General features: G+C 35.1%; 1 long non-coding RNA gene across 2 annotated transcripts; it reads right to left on the bottom strand.

Moving 5' to 3' along the window:
• Positions 1–4,882: 4,882 nt before the first annotated feature.
• LOC113106079 (uncharacterized) lies at positions 4,883–7,419 on the bottom strand. Of its 2 annotated transcripts, XR_003292449.1 has the most exons (5): positions 7,370–7,419; positions 6,443–6,563; positions 5,381–5,428; positions 5,196–5,288; positions 4,883–5,083 (listed from the first exon to the last, which is right to left on the bottom strand). It is a non-coding gene; the product is annotated as an uncharacterized LOC113106079 (long non-coding RNA). The 2 variants fall into 2 exon arrangements; XR_003292448.1 differs by lacking the exon at positions 5,381–5,428.
• Positions 7,420–12,063: the final 4,644 nt, after the last annotated feature.

The following is a 12,063-nucleotide window of genomic DNA, read 5'->3' on the forward strand; positions in this document are numbered from 1 at the left end:
GACTCATTTGGACTAGCACGCATATTTTCCAGGATTTGTGACGAATGGGACAATCTCTAGTTCAGCTGCACTAGAGTAGGCAATAAGTGTTATCACTATGCTAGAGACATGTTAGCTTTCCCAAGGCAGAGAAACTTGGTTACAATCACCCGGGTTTAAATCTTGGTCAAATTGATTTGTTTTTGATGCAATATTTAAATTGAAGCTGGCAGACGGCTATCTGGTAAGGGGCATGACATTTCCCAACCTTACACAAAGTGGAGCCAATCACAACACACACTGGCCCAGCTAATCAATCCTGGCATGGTGTATTTCAGAAGGTATGCTTTGATTTGATACAGGAACTATTCCAGCAGTTCATGCCAGATTGGAGAGAGAGGTGTTGCAATAATGTAAAATATGTGAAAATAATGTGTTTTTCGAACAATCTAATATAAGAGCCTGTTCTAGTACACCCCAAAACAAATCAAGACTTTGGAAAATAACATAATAGGACCCCTTTAAACCACATCTGCATTATCCCCTCATAGACATAACAAAAAATCATATTCAGCTCGTAACTGGCAATAATAAATCACACATTGCTGTGTATTTATCCTTCTGAGGTGCATTTGCTGCATACTTCATTGGGGATGACCTGTTTCAGAAAATGTATTCCTTGAGAGGCAGGAATTACTGTAATGTCTTTATTACATTTGAACATAATGGTTACTTTACTGAAATTAGTGGAAAAAAATATATATACCGTATCACCTGTGTGTGACTGACAATGCTGCCTCTGGAAAGTGCAGTCTTCATAAAAATATAATTTTTCATTTGCTGTTATTATTATTATTATTATTATTTACAAATAATTACTAAACAAAAATGCTGTTACTGTGTATTTTTTAAGGCAGCATCAACAGAAATGCTTTATATTATTATCTTATGCTTTTACAGGTGTTTTGCTGTTCAGTCAGATTGATTGAGAAAAAGTGGAGATGGAAGTCAGACCAGGAGACAACATCACTCTCTTCTGTGATCGCTCTGTGAATACTGGTTCCCACATTGTATGGATAAGAAACTGCTCTCATGTAAATCCCCTTTTTTTTAATGAAATAAAAAAAATTAAAAAAAAAAAAAACTACATAGAAAAAGCTTCAGTATTTACAGTATTATATCAAATATTATTCACACATTTAATATAACTTTTTGATTTAATTTATTTGATTAAAATCAATCAATCAATCAATCCATCCTTACTTTGTTATTTATCAGTATGCCCTTCTGTGAAATAAAGTTAAATGCATAAAACAAACTGCATAATTGAGGAACAGCAGCTTAATGCAGATCTCAGTGTCTCTTTGCAGCCCTGAATCACAATTACTTTATTTGCTGTGCAGCACTCAGAAAAAACTCAGTTTTCTGGGTTCTTACAGCTATGAAGACAACAGGTATAGCATTAACATGAGTAAAATGGGCATCTTTGCTGCAACAAAATGAAGAGTTGTTGATCAACAGGATGCTACAATAGTTTCTCTCCACCGTTTGATCACTCTCTTACTCTTTCTCTTTCACTCTCTTCTTGTGGTCAGCTGTAAGTACCTACCACAAAGGACCCTCAAACATACACTTGTCTGTCTGTCATATATATTTTGTACAAGATTCATAGCATTAATGCAATTTAGATTTAGGTGGATACAACAAACAACATACTTTTCTTTGATTTCCTATTTTTATGTCAATAAGACTCACATGTTTTATGTTTCATGTATGGTACAAGCTGTACTTAAATCATCAACCCCTTTTTCTGAGATTCCTGACACTGTATGATAATATAAGTAATATTAGAATGCTTAAATTGTATATGTATATTTTCACAATTTGACATTAGCCTGGATCTATGCCTTTTGTTTCAGTATAATATATTAATTGATAATTTAATCTTTTAGGTGGTGTATATATGGAACTAACAGTCATTAATGAGAGAATTTGGCTATTGTAAGTTTGTCAATTGCAAAGGTTCACTTACATATCATGTGTTTTGAAAATGATTAAAGAAAACAGTGATCAAGATGCTTATTCATGTAGATATCACATGAAGGCTAGTGAACATTATAAAGTGGTCTTAAGGGGCCACAGGATGTAGGAAGTGGTTTGTTGTTTAATGTGTGAATTCATTCTTGTTGGGTGCACAGGTTACATTTCCAGTAAAGAGAGTCCAGCATCTCTTGAAGTTCTAGTAGTTCTTTAGAAGTGTTGTTCCAAATAAAAATGTGTTCAGTGATATTTTTGACTGTTATTATTATTTTTGCAAAGCATGTTTTTAACATGCAATGTAAGCTCTTTTCTCAGAAAGAAGCACTGGAAACCACACCTTGTGAATATATGTGTGCATTTTAAAGTGTTTTAGCTTTATGTTTGATGTTTGAGCTGCTTGCATAGAGCCCACAAGCGTAATGGTATATATATATATATATATATATATATATATATATATATATATATATATATATATATATATGTATATATATATATATGCATTTTAAATTATTTGTTTAATTTAGAGGCAGTATCTATACATGAATCCACCACCATTGCCACACTTCCTGCATCAGACTGTGTGCTCTGCTTGACGCTGCTGTTAAGTGTGTGTCCGGTTTCTCTCTTCACTCCCGTCCTCACTTTATATATTTGAGAATTTATTGTAAATTACTTTTAATAAATATTACGATTATGCAGATCATCTAACTGTTTGTTCTTAATTAATTTTAATTATTTAAAAATAATTATAATTATTTATTTTTTTACATGTTCTGAATTGTATTCAAAGCTTCTTATATATCAGCCCGACTATCAATCAGATGTCCCAAACAAGTGTAAAGTATCATAAGTGTTTGAGTTTATGTGCAGATATAATATGAATATATATCTCAAAATAAATTTGGATATAATTGGTCAAATTATTGCTGTTCAACCAGTAATGAGCACATGCTTTCGAATGTTTACAATGAAAAAAAAATAATAGTTTCTCTAAGTTATGATAGTGTTTATGAATATGAATACAGCTCAAAAGAGTAAAAAATGTATGATCACCCAATGGCTCCATCTAGTGGCTAATAGTCCAAACTAGTCTGGTCTTCCTTACAATTACAGACGATGACGTCAATATCAGTTCCCAACAAACCATTTTATCAGGACCGATTCTTGCCTAAAAAAACATAAGTCAGGGAATGCTTTTATGAAATATAGACTTACAAAAAAAAAAAAAAAAAAAAAAAAAAAAGACTTACACTACAGCCTCTTTTTGGATGAACTCTCATAATAATACTGAAACTTACTGGCCTGGTCTTCAATGGCAGGACAGAGACAGCATTTGCTTGAGCAGACTGATATGGTGAACATTGTAAGCAGGTGTTATATTACAAAATGCAACAGTGGCTTTAACAGGATGTAAGAAGTGGTTTTTGTGTGTGAATTCAATGCTCACAGAGTCCAATCATCTCTTTTTTCTAAGGTAAAGGTCTAATCACAAAAGTTTCCAGTAGTCTGTGACTGTCCTCCTTGAAAATGTTTACTTTATTTTTGGTCATTTTAACATGTTCATGTTTTGTCAAGTTCAAATTATTATTAGTTTTTAATATTGATAAATTTTTCATTTATTCAAATGATGTATTTCTAATTTCATAAATATGTATTTTATTGGATCAATTAAAATCCATGATAATTTTATACATTATCACACACACACTTCATGTTACTAAATTAAACTGACAAAAAAACAATACGGAGTTCACTGTTAAATTACAGTTTTTCAAAAATCTCTTATTCTGCCTCATAATTTAACATAGCTAATTTCATCTTGATGGACATTTGTCAGTGTCAGTTTAACCACAGAGCATTAGCAGAAGTTATTTGAGCAAGTACTTCTCTCTTTCAAATATGTGTAATTGTGTAATTGTGTTTCATTGTAAGGACCCCCTTGAAAACGAGATGATACATCTCAAGGGGTTAATCTTAATAAATTCTAATTAATGTGCAATCTAACCTACGCTTAAAACCACACAAAGGTAATGGAAACGTGCTTGGTGACCAATGATCAACTAAGAGATGGGAAGAGAGAGTCTCATGATGTGTTGCAAATGTGAAGTGTTTGTGAGCACTCTGAATGAAAAACGTGTGTGTTTCTGTTTTGACATGTTTATACTGAACTGAACCTATGACAATAAAACAAAGAATCTCATGAATTGTGCATGTGCAGTTTGATTAAAAAGATTATACACTCATGACAGGCATGAACTGACTAGCTGATTGCGTGTAAAATGTAAAGTATAAAATGTCTCAAATGAGGATGATAATCTGCATGTCTGAAACAAAGATACGGCTGAACATATCAATCAAATAATCTAAAGTACAGTTAAATTTCAGGTCAGGTGATTGATCATAAGGCCAAATCAGAGCAAAAAAGTATATAAGGTGACTGGTGTGTGGTTAAGTTGTGCTCATGCTTCTTTCATACAGAGAGCAGCTCAGTTTACTGCACTGTAAAAAAAAATATGCCTCTCCAACATAAAAATTTCTAGTGACCCGTTGCACCTAAAATTTTTAGTTGGCCCAATTTAAGTTGCGGAAACCAACTTTTTTGTGTTGTGCTGACTACCCCTGCATGTAGACTGAACTTGAAATAGAATGTTGTGTCAATTAAATATTTTCTGTTGACTAAACATAGCTTGTTGGGCCAACAAGCAGACTCAAATTGAAATAAAATGTTGTATTAAATATTTATTCTTGGTCAAAATAGTCTATTTTTCATTATTTCAAATAAATTACACACTAGGCTTTGATAAAAAAAAACATTTTATTTATTTATTTAAATACATATGAATTTGCCTGTTATGCTCAAGTAAAATATTACACAAGTATTCAACCAGTGCCGAAACAAACATCATGAGGGAATTTGTGAAGTCTCCCAGATTGTCCATGACAACTTCCTCCTCCACTACTACAGCCACATTGACCACTGTGGGATAAGGTCCTGAGTTGGTAGAACTGTCAGTCACTTCATTTTCATGGCCTTTGTGTGTGGCCCCAGTGCCTCAGTATCCTGTGAAACACAATAAATGTCTTTTAGTGTCAGACTGAAAGCATAATGTCTTATGCAATCACTACTGCATCACAAACAGTAATACCATAATAAAGATATTCAAATTAATTACCTTAATAGTCTTTGAAATTGAAGCTGGCTCTCTCAAGTACAGGGGAAGACCACTAAGAACAGCAGACCTTCAATGAGTAGTTAGATCTGTGGTCTGCCAAAAAGACCATCAATAAGACATTATTAAGTCGCTTAATTAACAAAGGGGTTACACATATACTCTACCAACAGTTTAGGATCACCTACTCTTTTCACCATTGGGCGTCATTTCAACCAACTTCATGAAATAGTTTCCTGAAATACAATCAAGATTACAATCTGAGAGGGATAATCAGCTAACAAGTGCAGCAAGTCTACAGATCCCTTAAAGAGATACTCCACCGAAAAATGTAAGTTCTGTCATCATATACTCATCCTCATGTTGTTTCAAACCTGTATGAATTTCTTTCTTCTGCTGAACAGAAAGGAAGATATTTAGAAGAATGTCAGTGGGGTATCCCTTTAAGACTGTTTGAATAACATTACCAGAGTCTACTTAGGTTAGATACTGAGAGTGGTTTTCTAACAGTCCTAAAATAGGTCTCAAACATGCTGTGCGCACGATGGCTGTTTTTTTGTTCAGTCATATTGACCAAAAGCATGTCAGGTGACTTTCATGAGGCTGATCAAGATTAACCAATGGTGAAATGAGTCAATTCTGCCCAGTATGTAGGTGCTGGTCAAACGGAGCTATATGATAGGAGAAAAACAGCTTAATACTACACCAAAATATTTCTCTCTAATGCATACATGTTGATCTCAAGGTCTTAATCAGGGAAGTTGACTGCTTTGCCCATTTTGTTATCCATACCAATTGAAACAATAAAATAGCACCATAATCAAAATCTCAACCAAGGTTCCATGTACACTCCATGTAAATAAGATAACGTAAACAATACGTGTGGCATCCCACAAGCAAAAAAATAAGCCATCATCTCTGAACGCCATTTATGGCATACATAATATTATGTATTTGCGGGATTTGTACATGTATTGTAGATCATCAAAATCAAGTATACATTGAACCTTTTTGACAAATTCTGATCATATAATATAATTCTATTGTTTACATAATGAGCAATGGATAAATGTCACAAGACAATTATCAACTCAACTGCCAGAGACCTTGAAATTAAAATGTTGAGTTTTGCAGTTAAGTTTTTGTGGATCAGTGAGCTGTTGGCAGTTTGTTCTCTTAAACAGGTATCAGTAAATTATGTTACACTGTTTAACACTGTTATATTTTATACAAAGAAATGATTAATATACCTGGGCATCCAGTTGTTCCAGAAGTTCATCCAAGTTGTTCCACCTTCCCAGTCTTGCTTTTGGCTCTGTACATCTTTAGCAACCCCTGGGTGTGATTGTCCAGCGATGTCAGGAATGCTGACTTCAGGTCAATACGGTAGATGCGGAAGAATTCAGCACAAACCCGTGGGTAATGAAAGATTCAGAAGCAAACAATTAAAAGCAAAGCAAATTATTTCTTAGCCTAAATTATCAGTCACTCTGTGATAGCAAAAGCACAAGTTGTCAAGACTAGCTGTCTGTTACAGTCAATTATCATATATATCATAAGCCAAAATGCAAATGGAATCTGAAAATATTGACCATTAAAAATATTAAACGGAAACATGTAACCGTTTGGAAAATTGATAAAGTTAAACAGCTTACAAATCTGATAACATTAGCAGCTATTAATTTTCGTGTTAGCACAACTCTTTATTTATTTTTATCAGACTGAAATGTTATTTCACTCTTGCAAATTGAGGCTTTGTGCAAAGTACTAGCTGCTAACACGAAGGCACATGTGCTTTGAATGCCACTAACAGTTAGAACTAACGTTAGCCTAAATTATCAGTCACTCTGTGATAGCAATAGCACAAGTTGTCAAGACTAGCTGTCTGTTACAGTCAATTATCATATATATCATAAGCCAAAATGTAAAGGGAATTTGAAAATATTGACCATTAAATATATTAAACGGGAACATGTCATGCTTAATAACCGTTAGGGTCGACTTTAAATCACATGCCAGTTGGAAAGGAATGCTAAGCTTTATGAGTTAAACGTTATTTTCCAGCACTGCTAATCACTGTAGGTACTCACAATAAAGCTATTTCAAACTTTGTTGATAGACAATCGATATATTATTAACCTAAATTTGCTCATTAACTCGCAGCACAAAGTACTCACCAATGCAATGTCGTGACTCCAGCCTGCTGCAGCGCTGCCTGGTAGAACTCTTTTGCGCATGCTCAGACGATTGACGCTGTTCTCTCTTGCTCGGCCAACATAATACTTTTTGTGCAACGTTAAAAGTTATCTCAACATAATTATTTATTTTCTCTTGATGAACATTTTGTAGTACAATCATGGAAATCATGCAATCATTGACCAAACATATTTTTCTTTTTTGACACAACCATTATGTTGAGCCAACATGTATTTCCTCATTTGTACAACTTTTTGCATCAGTAATTTTTTACAGTGTGCCAGCCCCTCATGACTCAGGCCATTTTAGGGGAAACTTTCCATTTATCTTTACCAATCAGATGAAAGCTTACGTCTGCATTGAGACCCTCACCAGTGTCAGTTATTCACAATCAATCACTGAGATGGAGAGGTCAAGAGTTGCTCTCATCATGCATCATGTGTAAGTAAAAATATACTTTGTCAGTATTTTTGATAGTTTTTTGAACAATAGTGTCACTACTATGGATATTTTTTTGTATAATTATGTTTTACAAGTAGTTTTGTTCTTTTACAGTTTTACTGTTCCATCAGACAAGAATCTATGGAGAATAAGTGGAGATGAAAGTCAGACCAGGAGAAAGCTTACTTTCAGAAATGCACAGTATGTTCACTAAACAGTCATTAATATCCTAAAAGCTGTTTAAATTTACAGGTATAACGTCACCACATGGGGGCAGAAATGTTGATATCTGCAATCTGTCCCAGTACCCACACTTTTCTCTTGATCGCTTGTTTACTTACATGACATATTTCCTATTTTGAGCCCAAGTGTTGAAGTGGGTACACAGCAAAACAATCTGAGTGAAATTAACTCTGCTGGGAGTACATGTGAGACCACACTCAAGAGTGTGAAAGTGTTAAAATAGGAGTGTTAAATTAACACTGAAGCAGAGTTAAAGTTAATTAGATAATTAAGTGATTAATTGAGTGATGATTGACCATTATTGACGAGACCTGATGTTAACATGCAGAATCACAAAGACGAAAATCACTATTTTAATGGTGTCACCATTATAGTGGTCAGTGTTTGCTGACCAGCTTCACACACCAGCTACAATAGTACTTTATAACGGATAAAGGCTTATATTGTATTTGTATTTTTTTTATTTGAAATATTCCCAAGCATGTTAACAGGTACATCTAAAAAAAAAAGAATATCATGGATAAGTAAACTTTCTTATATTATAGATTAATTGCACACAAACCAAAATACATTTTAATTCTGATGATTATGACTTAAACATTAGGAAAATAAAAAAAAATTGTATTTCAAAAAAATATAATGAGATCAATCCAAAAAATATTTACAAAACAGAAATGTTCAAGATCTCCAAAGCAGGTTTAATTATGCACTCAATACTTGGTTGGGGCTCCTTTTGCCCCAAATATTGCTTCAGTGTGGCATGGCATGGAGGTGATCAGCCTGTGGTACTGCTGAGGCGTTAATGAAGCACTGATTGCTTTGATACCAGTCTTCAGCTCCTCTGTATTGTTTGTCAGATTTTCCTCTTCACAATATCCCATATATTCTCTGTGAGGTTCAGGTAGGGTCAATCAAGCTCAGTAATATCATGGTCAGCAAACCACTTGGAAGTGGTTTTGGCACTATGGGCGGGTGCTAAAGTCCCTGCTTTCCCAAGTTCTTGAATCAGCTATACCTGACAATCTTCCCAAGGCTGTTGTCATCCCTGTTGCTTGTGCACCTTTTCCTAAAACACTTTTTCCTTCCAGTCAACTTTCTATGAATATATTTTGATACAGCACTCTGTGAAAAGCCAGCCCTTTCAGCAATGAACTTCTGTGGCTTACCCTCCTTGTGGAGTGTGTCGATGATTGACTTCTGGACTGTCAAGTCAAGTCAGTATACTGTGGTTGCTTGTTCTAAACTAGCACAGGAGGTACCCAGTATTTATACTCAAGATTAATCAAACTAATCAATCTTAAAATTGAATATAATTTTTTTCTGAGATATTGCATTTATTTTATTTTTTTTTTGAAAAATTTAATAATTTTTATTTAGCTTTTTTTAAATAAAATTACAAAACATAAAGAACTTTTTCATGATGTTTTTTTTTTAAATGTACCTGCATAATATGTGTAAGTAAATGCATTTTCTACCTTTATAGCTTATGTTAGTTCATCAGTAATGGGCAATGGGAAAAGTAGCCTAATAGTGTAATCTATTAACAATACACAAAACACCATCTTTTTACTTAAGTAGCTAGCAGATACGGGTGTCATCACATTAAATATTTTGAATATGACTGACTTTGTATTTAATGTGAATTTAATTAAAACAATAAAAGTTACTAATTATAACCCTTTCATGGGACAAAAAGAGAGGAAAGAAGATTTATATTATCACTGACTTCAGTCTATCCAGAGTTCAAGTACTCTCAAAAACTCCCATTGAAACCAATGCAGCTGTTTGCATTGTGAAATTAATATCTTACTGAAATTCGTATGCACATCTGCACAGAGAGAATTTGCTAGAGAGCATAATACAGTCAGTGAGTACCGCACTGAACAAGAAACTCTGGTGTTTCAGTGATGACTCATCTGAACGCCTCTGATTGGCCATTGCATTCATAAGCTAAACACAATTGTGTGTGACTGGCTTTTATTTGCAGTGCTGTGAAAACGAATGCAAATTTGTATTTTGCAGCTGGTGATGTGTTTTTACATTGCTGCCATCCACAGGACAAACTTTGCATTGCACCCAAAATTGTGTGGTGTGAAAGTGAAAGTGACGTGACATTCAGCCAAGTATGGTGACCCATACTCAGAATTTGTGCTCTGCATTTGACCCATCCGAAGTGCACACACACACATTGTGAACACACACCCGGAGCAGTGGGCAGCCATTTATGCTGCGGCACCCAGGGAGCAGTTGGGGGTTCGATGTCTTGCTCAAGGGCACCTAAGTTGTGGTATTGAAGGTGGAGAGAGAACTGTACATGTACACCCCCCCCCACCCACAATTCCTGCCGGCCCAAGACTCAAACTCACAACCTTTCGATTGCTAGTTCGACTCTCTAACCATAAGGCCACGACTTTCCCTGCCACGAAATTTGGATAATGTTCAAAATTTAGGGGGGCTGGGTATGTTGGGGGTCAATCTTGTTGACATGGCCCCCACTCAGCTCCGAGGATCCATTCACTTCAGATACCTCATGACATGCCACCAGAGCTGACTTCTTCTGTCCCCAAATGATAAATTTGGTCCTGGTCCGCTTAGGATTAACACTGGCATTTTTGACAACGAACCTAAATGGAACCTAAAAGCGTAGTGATATGTTCACTCCCTGATTGGTCTGGTTGAATGACGTATACATCATCAAAAAGGTTTGTTTGACTTGACATACAGTGATGCACATACTGATCGATATATGACATCAAAGTACCCATTCACGATCAGTCTTTTTAGTGCTGCTTTAAGTTGAATACACCTAATGCCGTCTACTGGACTAAGCACGCTCATTGTTGCGTGTACCGTGATTTTATTTTCACAATTTTTTTTTCATCATTTTGTTTGAGATACACCGCCAATTGGCATTGTCAAATAATATCGCAAAAAGACTCATTTTTTCACTACTTCCTGTTTTTGGTTTGTTAAGAAGTATTTGGTACGTGTTGTGTTCATGTTAAATTTGGACCACACCAGTTTAGAACTGGACCGAGGCCACTTGTTTGGTGTGAAACAAGGGTCGCATGGCAGCGTACACACATACTCAAATGAACTGCATTAACAGGGCAATCGCATCAGAGTTAGTTTTAATCAAACCAAACATGTCAAGTGTGAACACACCATCATGGTTGTGCAGAATTAGTGGGGAAGAGAGTTTTTGTGAAATAACCCCTTCCAAATCCTGCATCACGGAGCCCAGACACATCTCACTCTCAACAGCAGTAGTATGAGCAGAGCTCTAGGTAGTATGAGAAGGCTCTGACCAGTGGTTAGATGTTTTTAGCCTGCGCCCTGAGCTGAGCTGAAACACAATTTAGACATGCTATAAAAGGAAACCACAAGCTTGTGTTTAAGTGCACTAGTAACTGAATGGAAAGCTTTGTGGTCACAGCCAGAAACAAAAAAAAAATTTCCAACAACTTTTCGGAACCCAGGTCAACAAATGTCTTTAAGTAAGTGCGTTCTTTTACATCACCCTAACATATAAAGGAAATTATCATGGTTTTAGTTGTTGATGAAAACAATAGCCATGTAGTTAAAAAGATTCAAAACAGGAAACCCATTATGGTGCTGAGCACTTCAGGTCATCTCTATTGTCACATATTGTAAAAACAAACAATTATATGTCATTATAATTTTACCATTTGTTTGACTATATGGCTTCTGAGCCTCTTTCAAAGTCTCACACAGCTGTATTTGTAAAAATGATCACTTTACCATACTGAAAAATAACATGAATATTTATATTGGGTTCACTCTTCTAAATTCAGTCAAAGTGTGTTTCAAAAGGAAGAAATAAGTGGGACAAATGACCAGAATGAGAAAAGCCTCAAATCTCAACCCCAACAAGAGATTTCAAAGCCCCTTTGGCATAAATACCTCCCACCAAAATGAACCATTCACACAATGTCCTCATCCTTTTCAGTCACTGAGATGGAGCGATAAA

This window comes from Carassius auratus, chromosome 1 (genome assembly GCF_003368295.1).
Source record: "Carassius auratus strain Wakin chromosome 1, ASM336829v1, whole genome shotgun sequence".
Taxonomy (NCBI): Eukaryota; Metazoa; Chordata; class Actinopteri; order Cypriniformes; family Cyprinidae; genus Carassius; species Carassius auratus.